Raw genomic sequence first — 10,390 nt, 5'->3', positions numbered from 1 at the left:
CAGTGGCCAGCTTCATGGAGGGCTGGCTTCGTTTTCTGCTAATAACCCTCGCTGTCAGTTTAATGAGGGTAGAGCGGCCTCTGTTTTGCCTGCCTGACAGACAAATTGCCCTCTTACGGGGAATGATCCCTAGAATTTAAGAGAAGAAAAGAAATATGGCATTGTTTGGTGACAGCCGCAATCGCAGGCTTGTCTCGGAAACTTTGCATCAATTCTAACGTACAAGAAAGGGAGGGTGGGGCTGCTTTTGGCAGCTAAATAAATACTTTATGAATTCCTGACTGGTTCCTTCATCGGAGGCTCCACTGCAGGGCGGCTTCTCTGAGCCACCGCTGGAATCTGCCAGCTAAGGTTTAGATTTAGGGACTTCACAAGAGGGAGATTCTGGCGGGCATTTTGTAAGGAAGAGAAATCCACACTCCAAGGATTGCAATGTGAAAACGAGATGCTTTTGATCAGCTCCCTCCACTGTTTGATCTCTGGGTGGAAAGGTCACTTTTTTTCCTTTCTTCAGGCGAAGATCCAGGCCGTGAGACGATTCTGGGAGAACATCCCAGAGACTTCTGAGGGCCATCTGGTGAACCCTAGGTGCCCTCCCTCCATCTTGGCCGTGTGCTGGGTATCAGTCAGGCTGCTCTGTGTATCGGGGTCCACACCAGCCCCTGGACAAGCCTACCTCTGGGACTCGCCAGCCCTTACAGAAACATACCTGCCAGGGTGAGACAAGACAGGGGGCCCAAGTCCTGTGTGGTCAAGGAGCTGCGGGAAGCCTGAATCTTAGCTGTAGTGGTAGTCCCAGGGCACAATGCTCACCCCTGTGGGTCTGAATGACAGTGGAACCCATAGTCTCCACATCCTGATCTGGCTGGTGACTTCCTGGAAGAGTCAGAATATCAGGGATGAGCTGGGAGGTGACACTTGGAGGAGTGTGACCCCCACACTATGCGTCTAACTCTTGATCTTTCCTCTAGGTGCCAAGTGGGCACTGCAGATGGGGTACTGTTAAGACACAGGTTCAGGCCCCAACTACCTTCTGACAGTGTTTTACAGGAGTGTCCACTGAGGCCCAGGGGAGGCCTCCTTTCATTCTAGTTCTTTCTGTGTGTTCTAGAGAGCCACTGTGATTCTGGTACTGCTGTTGAAATCAAGGCAGCACCAACAGTAGTGGTACAGGACTTTCTGCTATGAAACCACGTCTGGATGGAAGACAAGGATTCAAGTGACAAATATATGAATTATACAACCATGTTAACACATTAATTCCTGTAAGAGGTTAATCATATTTAAATGAGTAATTGTATATGTATACATGCCTGTGTATGTGTGTGTACGTGTATGTGCATATGTGTGTGCATGTGTCTGTGTGTGTGCATGCCCTCGTGTGTGTGTGTGTGTGTGTGTGTGTGTGTGTGTGTGTGTGTGTGTGTGTGCTCTATCATATAGGGATTTGAAGGGCTCCAAGAGTATCTTGCCAAATCCAAAATTGCAAAACTGTAGAAGGAAGATCACCATTGCACAAATGCAGGAATGTTTCCTATTCATGGAGTTATGTATTGAACGTGTAATCCAGAAGGCTAACAGGAAAATGTATCTTGCTGTTGTTATGATTTGGTTTTGGTTTTCTTTTTAGAAGTAGGTTCTTACTCTGTTGCCCAGACTGACCTAGAACTCTCTTTGTAGCTGAGGCTGGCCTCAAATTTGTGGCACTCCCTCGTGTTTCAACCTCCTAAGCACCAGGACTGCAGACTTACTGAAGCCACCGTGCCCAACTGAAGTCATTGTTAAATAGCTTGTTAAAGCCGAGGTGATGCAGGGCCTACCTGGCCCAGCCCCGTCATCAGCACAAGCCCGTGAACACAGGAGGGGTCAGCAGGGAACAGTCAGTGGCCTGTCCTTAGAAGGCCTTTGGTAGCAAAAGCAGAAGATAATTTACGCAGGGTTTAAGCAGAGCTTAAACAGCCAGTTTTTCTTGTACGGTGACTGGGTTTCCATAAAACAGATGACGCCCGCCCGTTTGTCTCAGTTTTCGAGAGGACGGTGCTGTAAAGTTAATGCACAGAGCAATGTGTGGCACTCTGGCATTAAATCCAACCCGGGACATAAAGAATTCGACTTGCTTCTCTAAGCCCTGGCCGACAGGCAGCAGGGAGACTGAGCAGTCTCTACAGATGCAAATCATCCCGGTGAGTGGGGAAGAACTGGGAGTGAAAGGCCATGAGGTAAGAGTCAGGAGCAAGAGGAGAGGGATGGGGCAGCTGGAGGCTCCTTTGTCGAAGGATTCGTGTTATGATCATCGTGCTGGGACTTTGGAAAGCCGACCCAAGAGGAAGAAAGATGAAAAGGAAAGGGAGAAGTAGAAGGAAATCTGTGGCAGTGACAGAGACCGCGGCAGCAAAAGGCAAAGAGAGAAGAGGCAGGTAGACCATCTGAGAGGCCAAGATGGTCCTTTCAGATACAAGCGCTCACAAGCAAGTGAGAAGGAAGGGGAAGGGGGCAGAATCTGCACAGAAGGTAGGCCAATGGCCAGAGGCTTTCCTTGGGCATCCTGTGGCTGAGTACAGACAAGGGTTTTCAGAGAGAAATACTTAAGACAGCCGAGTCATCAGATAGCTGGCCAGTTCCTTCAGGTCTCCCACCTCCACCCTGTGCGTCTGAAGATGGTCAGTGAAGGGGAGCCAAGGGTAGCAACATGCTCAAGGAGATGAATGAAGACTTGAGGGGCCAAACTTGGGGTCAAGAGGCAGAAAGACAGTTTGTGAACGAAAGGGAGCTCTCACCTGCCTTGTCTACTTGAAGTGTGAGCATTGGCTGTGTTGCCTAGAGGATGGAGGGGGTGATCCCAGGAGGACAAAAGCGCTGCTCTTAAGAAAGTCAAGGAGTGGCTAACATACTCCATGAACTCCTGTGTAGATGACCACTTCCTTATCAAGATTCAAACTCAACACCGGGAAGAACAAAGTGGATTTGAAGATGTGTAAGACAGCAGATGTCAGTCCCAGCTCATCACAGAGATGGGAAATTCATTAGTGGGATTGTTAACTCCCAGTATCACTGTTGTTGCTTGTGACATTCAGGCGTCCTGTTTCCCTGTCAAAGAACAGACCCAGGAACAATGGAAGCATAGAAGATCCTTTAACATGTTTTTATACAAGGAGAAGAGCTGGGGGTCTTTGCAAGGTAGAAAGAACTTGGACTTACTGGCTTCCGGGGAGATAGATAGATAGACAACGTGTTCATACTCTCTAAGTGTCTGCGCAATGGGAGCATTGATAATGACTTCTCGAGCATGAAAAGATTATAGTACAAATGTCGGGGATCAGAACAATGCCAAGCACATGGCAGGGACCAGGAAGGCTAATCTATCCCTGAACTGTGGAGTCTATCAGTCTGTGCAACAGACAGTGAGTAACAAAAAGTGAGTGTCTAGAGGATTCTATGCCCCAGCTTTCCTTCCAGTGACCGCTCCCTTTGTCCCACAGGATAGACTAGAGGTATGTCCCACCCAGCGTACAGGTTACTCATCCTTCAATGTATCTGAGTGGAGCCCAATGATAGAGTTCTTGTCTAGCTTCCATGAAGCCCTGAGTACAGTCACAACACAGGGCGGCAGTGACATACACACGCAGCACAAATGAAAGAAAAGGCTAAGGGCTCCATGACTGATCCCTACCGCTCTGTGCTCATCTTTTTTTTAAATAAAGGTTTATTTATTTATTATATATACAACGTTCTGCCTGCATGTATATCTGTGGCCAGAAGAGGGCACTAGATCTCATTACAGATGGTTGTAAACCATCATGTGCTTGCTGGGAATTGAACTCAGGACCTCTGGAAGAACAGACAGTGTTTTTAACCTCTGAGCCATCTCTCCAGCCCTGTGCTCATCTTTATACCTTCAGCCCCAGATTGCTTACATTTCTTCTCATTTTTGGATGTTTTAAAGAAAAATTGAAATCAGTGCTGGGGCAGGAAAGGTACAACAGAAGCACTTAGAAAGTGACTTCATGAGATCTCTGGGTATCCAGACAGTTCCTGAGATAAAGGAATAGTCATCGTTACCGTTCTAATAAAAGACTAGGTAAATACTTTCTTAAAGAACCTGGGAAAGTAATCTGGGGGCAGACCACAAAATACACTAGAAATGTTGGTCACAAGCTGGGGAAATTCTGAGGCTTTTCCCATGAAAAAGAGAGAAAAAGTCAAGTACTGGGCATCCATCTGCTCGTCCTTGAGTTCCAGCAGGGAAACCCACCAGTGATAACAAGGGGCTGCATTGCAAATCCTTAGCCAGAGACTTATAGCCAGTAGACTAAATATACTTTCTGCCTGGTATGTAAATAAAGTTTTATTGGAACATTTTTTTTTTTTAATCTATCAGCTTTGGTTGCTTTGGACTTCCTTTGGTGAACATCAGTAACTGGGACAAGAGACTTTCCAGCCCCGATGACTAGAATACATGATTTTCATCTCTAACAGGAGTTGGTGACCCTAGCTTCAGCTGTCAAAAGTGAAATACTCATACAAGGGTCTCTACTTAGAAAGGCCTTTGGGGACAGAGGGTGTGCCACTACATCCCTTCATCTTTAGTTATTGAATGTTCATGGGGGTTTAACTGCGCAGCAGGCTCCCTGCTCTACCTCGAGAACAAAAGCTGAGCAGAGGATCCCTTTCCATAAGAGACAGGGTGGTGTGAAAGAGGACTGTGCGGTCCTGGTGCTGGAGAACGGGACTATGTGAACCAAGATGGAGGCACAGGGCTTGGGAGTTGGGTATCCTAGAAAGAGGCAGCCAGTCCCACCTCGGAGGAGGCAGGGCAGACTTCTGAGCAAAGATGGTCTCTGCCTTTAGAGTGTCCCAAGTGCAGGAGAGACATGATAGGTATGGTTCAGCCTCGTGCTATCCACGGGGACTTATAGCTTTGCATGTCAATGTCCTTCCCACTTTAGCGGGCTTCATCTTGGATCACCTTTCAGGTGGGGAAAGAAATGGTTGAGAGATAGAATACATGAATGACAGGGCACCAGCACCTGCCTGGTCATTCTTAGGCGAGCTGCAGGTGATGGATGCCCTGGAAGCCCCTCTGCGAATATCATCAGGGCACAAAGTCCAGTGAACAAGTAGGCCTTTGTCAATGGGCCTGGCACCTGGGCGCGGGAGGCAGCAGCATTTTCAGCTAAGGCTGGACATGCAGTTTTGAAGGCACCCAACACCCTTTGCCTCGAAAGCATGCATACAACAATTGGTGAAATTGCACACAACCTTCCTCCTCCCGCCCTTTATTTCCTAAGTCAGAAGTGGAGAATTTTATTGCTGTTTTCATATCACTGTTAAAAACAGAGATAGTTCATGAAAACAACCCAAACCCCAAGTCCTTCTCTTTCCACAGCCCTACTTATGTATTTAGTTAATCAGTATCTTTATTTGTGCCTAAAGGACTGGTTTGGGTCTCCATTGTGGAAAAAAAGGAAATTTTGAGGGGAAATGGGTTACAGGATAGTAGGGCCCTGCGCTCTGGGGATTAACCTCGAGCCAGATTCACTTTTTTGCTTGTGGAGACCTCTGCACCCCTCTGCTGAGGGCCTTGTCTTTCTGCATCAGGTGAAGGATGGAGTTGGAGCGTGGCTGAGTGGTGGATGTGAGCATTGAATGTAAAAGGTCTGTATTCTATAGATAGCATGCACACAAAAGACCAACACACCTAAAGGTGGCACAGTCATTCAGCCCCAGAGAGTGCCTCAATGCCATCCTGAGGCCCTGAGTGGTACCTTACAGCAAGACTTCTGACATAGGAGGGTCCTCATTCTTCATCTGCAAAAGGGCAAGCTGGATCTTCCCCCAAGGCCTAGGGAAGGTGGTTAAAGAAGATCCTTTGGTCTTTCTGTTTGAGACAGGGTTTCTCTGTATAGCCTTGGGCTGTCCAGAAACTCACTCTGTGGACCAGATTGGGGTCAGTCAGAGATTCCCTTGCCTCTGTCTCCCATGGTCTTTCTTATAATAAACCCTTTCAACTCTTCTGCAAAACAAGCTAAACAACAGCAATGGGCCTGGGAGGTGAATACAGAAGACTTCGGAGAAACTCAGACTCCCCCTCCCCCGCAGCTGCAGTCCTCAAGCAGTGTGTAAGTGGGTCCAGGCTCTATAGCTCGCAGTCTCCTGCTAACTTCCAGCCAATAAAAACCGCATCAGTGGCTCCTTGCAAAAGGAACAGGCAAGAAAGGTGTCAGAAGTCAGAGAATTCCTAACTCAACCTCAGAGTCCTGCAAGTCTCCCAGGGACCCATATGGTCACTCAGAGTGTTTGGTTTTGAAAATCTAAAGTATTTATTTACAAATCATATCTTATCAAAGGAAAGATACTTCCACAAATACGAAAAAACAACCTGGGAAAGCCAAACGTGTTGCTTGAAGGTTTAATCCGTGTAACTGAGTCATCTTTGAGATCCTCCTCCAACGAACCCACTCCCACCTGCTTCCCATCTTCAAGGGTATCTTCCATGCGGCTCAGCTGTGGAACTCAAAGCAAGGGAATGGGGGCCTTTTCCTTGTGGTGCTGTGTTCTGGTCCTAATGTATTCCTGTTGGTCTTTGATGCCTATCCTGGGGACCCCCCATCCATCTTGTTAACCTTGACATTCAAAGCTCTGGGCCAGACTTTGCCTTTGCTGGCCATCAAAGATGCTCTAATCAAAACCAAGAAAGACTGTCCATCTTCATTTGACTACAACGAGTGTGAACCATTGAAATGGTCATTGTGGGGTAAAAAGACTTTGTCAAAAATCAATTTACAACAATTTGGCTCACATGCCAGGGCCAGTGGTAGATGCTAGGGCAGAAATGAGCACCTGACTGGCTTTAGAGCAGCATCCAGAGAGGAACAAACAACCAGATGATGGGGCCATTCTCCCAAAGGGGATAGCTACTCTATTAAAGGTAGAAGAGGCAGCTTGGGGACATGAAAGGGAACTATTGAGATGGATGTGAGGTAGGGGAGGGGAGGAATACCATGCAGCGACCCAGCCCCTGGGGCTGCTAAGCAAAGAAGTGTGGGCATCGTCAGTGTTCTGAGGTATAACGAGGGGTCTATATTGGGAAAGGAGGAAGAGCAAGTGTGGACAAAGCATGGTGTGGGAGGAGAGCGGAGAAGCAACAGATGGAGAGGGAGCAAGACCCTGGGCATGATGGAGAGGCGCTGCTCTGCCCCAAGCACGCCAGCAGCCACTTAGCACTCTTAATCTGACAAATGGCAAGATTGAACTGACCATTTAGAAAAAGAATTCCCATTGCCAGTGTAGACCATTGATTAAGTCCAGTAAGAACTGGGGCAGGAAGACCAGCTGAGGGGAGAGAAGCTACGGCCCGTGGTGCTGGGGACAGAGCTGAACAGATCTCCATTGATTTTAGTCTGGGTTCCTTTGCGGTGCAATCTTGAGATTTAATAGTTGATGAGATGTGAAAGAGAGAGAAGGCACCTGTCACAAATGCTGGCTGCTTACTCAGGTAGAGGACCCAGGGAAAGGAGATGCAGCAGGAAGGCAAGAGCTCACACTTGGATTGCTGGTGCGGTGTGTCTGGAGTCATCCATGAGGCTTGTATAGGCAGCAGCTTTGTCTACAGATTAGATGTTCCATGGGGCGGTCCTACAAGGCTCTGCACCAAACTTGGATGAAGCCACATCACCTCACTAGTCTTTTTTACATGAGTGCTTGGGATCTGAACGCAGGTCCTTGTGCTTGCTCAGTAAACACTTTACCAACCAAACTATCTCCCTGACCCCAAGATCAAGCTTTAGTGTAAATAGAGAAGTTTGTGAATACCAAATGAGGACACAGAGATCAGGGTAGGAAAAGCGACGCTGTTGGGTACACAGTGTAGAAGCTGGCACTCCAAATTTAACATGCTGAGGGACTATAAACTCAGAATTCTTAGGCTTAGCTCAACACCACCAAGGAGAGCTTCAGGGACAGGGCTGAGATCTCAGCTTCTAACCACCTCCCTGCATCACAGGAACACATCTGGAGAAGACAATGACCGCAGCTCTGGAGGCACCTCTAGGTCTCCAAACACAAAAACAGAAATCGTGTGGTGAGAACCACAAAGAATGCACTCCTTTTTCTTTTAGCCCAAATGCCCTGAATGACCAAAGCACTAATTTTGCAATAAACCAATATTCTTATATCCAGGGAAACTTTTCCCCCAGGAAGCATGTGTGGTGGAAACCTTGGGCAGCCAAGTTAAACATACAAAATACGCCCATGAAAACGGAAGTGATCCTATAAGGGAGACACAAACTCGTCAGTGTGTTAGCTCAAGATTAAAAGCCACTTTAATGGGAAGACACTTGCGTCAAAGATCATGACCCACTGCAGTCAGATGTGGGGTGTCTGTCAATTGCCTGAGCTGTAGCCAAAAAGATGTAGGCTAGGACAGTCACTGCCCCCATGTCTTCATTATGTGTCCTCGGTCCCTCTATTAGGGACATCGCAGTGAGTGAACACCTACCTGACAAGAGCGACTCGGGAGAGGAAGAGGAATTGATTTTGGCCAGCAATCTGAAGGCACGGTCCATGGTGGGGAGGGAGGAGTGACAGGAGCAGTTTGTGGCTTTGACTACAGGACTGGGAGGCTGCTTGCTCACCTCTCTACCAATCAGGAAAAACAGGGGACAGGAAGTCAGGCCCATTTCCTGGTCACTCACTTCCTCCAATTAGACCCTACTTCTTTTTGTGTCAGTCTCCCCAGGCAGGATGGACCAAGGATCAAGAATTTGTACACAGTTCACATCCAAACCATGGCAATGCTTCTACTGGAGCATTCGGCCCAGCCCAGTGCTTTAAGTAGCTATTGGCCTTAAGTAGCTACTCTGTTCTTCGGGTACCCGGGGTGGTCATTGCCTATTGGGGAATGCTTCCCTTTGCCTTGAGCCCCCTGCCCACGTGTAATTCCTGAGGACTGTTGTTTAAGCCAAAGCTTGATCTTGAGACGGAGGAAACAACTCACTAAAGGGCTGGCTGCACAGGCACGAAGACCTGAGTTCAGATCCTCCCGACATACATGTAAAAAAGTCAATTGAGGTGACATACACTTGCAATTTTAATGCTGGGGAGTCAGAGACAGGTGGATCTCTGGAGCCCAGCCAGCCTAGTGTAATTGGAGAGTTCCAGGTTAGTGAGAGACCCTTTCTCCCAAACAAGGTGGATGGCACCCGAGAAATGACACCTGAGATTGACTCTGCACACACACACAAACACACACACCTTGCTTTCAGGCTTTCTCTCTCTCCCTCTCTCTCTCTGTCTCTCTCTCTCTCTGTCTCTCTCTCTGTCTCTATCTCTGTCTCTCTCTGTCTCTCTCTCTGTCTCTGTCTCTGTCTCTCTCTCTCTCTCTCTCTCACACACACACACACACACACACACACAGAGTTAGTCTTTAAACATGGAAATGACTTCAGGACACTAGCCCTAAATAATTTAAGGAAAACAAAGACGGCTCAGAACAGCTCAAGCAGGGCGGAGAAAGGAGAAAGAACACCATTGCTATCAGAGTCAGGATGCAGGATGCAGGACAGAGTGGTACAGAAGGGAAAGAGCATCAGGAGCAGGCCCCTGATTTGGGATTCACTGGCTCACATGCATCTCTTCTGATAAGCCGCAAAATCTAAAACTCCTTATTAAATGTCAGATAAATCGGCTCGCCTGGGGCGAAGCCTCCGAACGGATGGCGAGTGCCGCAGTCCAGTCCTCTGTAATTGATGGGCTCTGGAAAAGCAGAACCAATCCAGGCTGATTGCAGATGAAATGACTCCAGCCAGCAAAGTTCAAACAAGAAATATGTGAACTTTAAAGTACTTGAACACAAATCAAGACAGTGAGTTTTTATAAAAATCTTTACTAGCTCAAACTGCTGAAGCTCAGAATGACCTTTATTCTTTGGGGTGAGAAGCTGGTGGGGCAGAAAATGCACTCACCATATATCAGGTCGAGCCATAGGAGAAGAGCAGGGAGGGGCACCTGCCACCATCCCCACTCCAGGCTCTCCTGCATAGTCCCTACAGGGACCTGGGGAGTGACAGCTTGGTGGAAACAGAACCCCCTCTTCCCCTGTTCCATCAGACCGACCTTGTGTGTGTGTGTGTTGGTTTTTTGTTTTTTTTTTTTTTTTTTTTTTTTTGCAGGATGTTGGATGGGGTTTCCCATATACTCCTTTGACAACGGACTCAGGACGCTGAGTCACAGACCCAGCTTCTTGTCTATCCTCAGACACAGTCATTCCTAAGCAAATAACAGTTAAACTCAGTAAACAACAGACACCCATGGCCTGGTAACCATAAAACTCAAGAGGTGTAGATTTATGCCATGTGCCCTCCTTCATCATCCCTGAGAGGAAGTACCCTTA

Source organism: Microtus ochrogaster, chromosome 8 (assembly GCF_000317375.1).
Source record: "Microtus ochrogaster isolate Prairie Vole_2 chromosome 8, MicOch1.0, whole genome shotgun sequence".
Taxonomy (NCBI): Eukaryota; Metazoa; Chordata; class Mammalia; order Rodentia; family Cricetidae; genus Microtus; species Microtus ochrogaster.
This window is presented reverse-complemented; position numbering follows the sequence as displayed.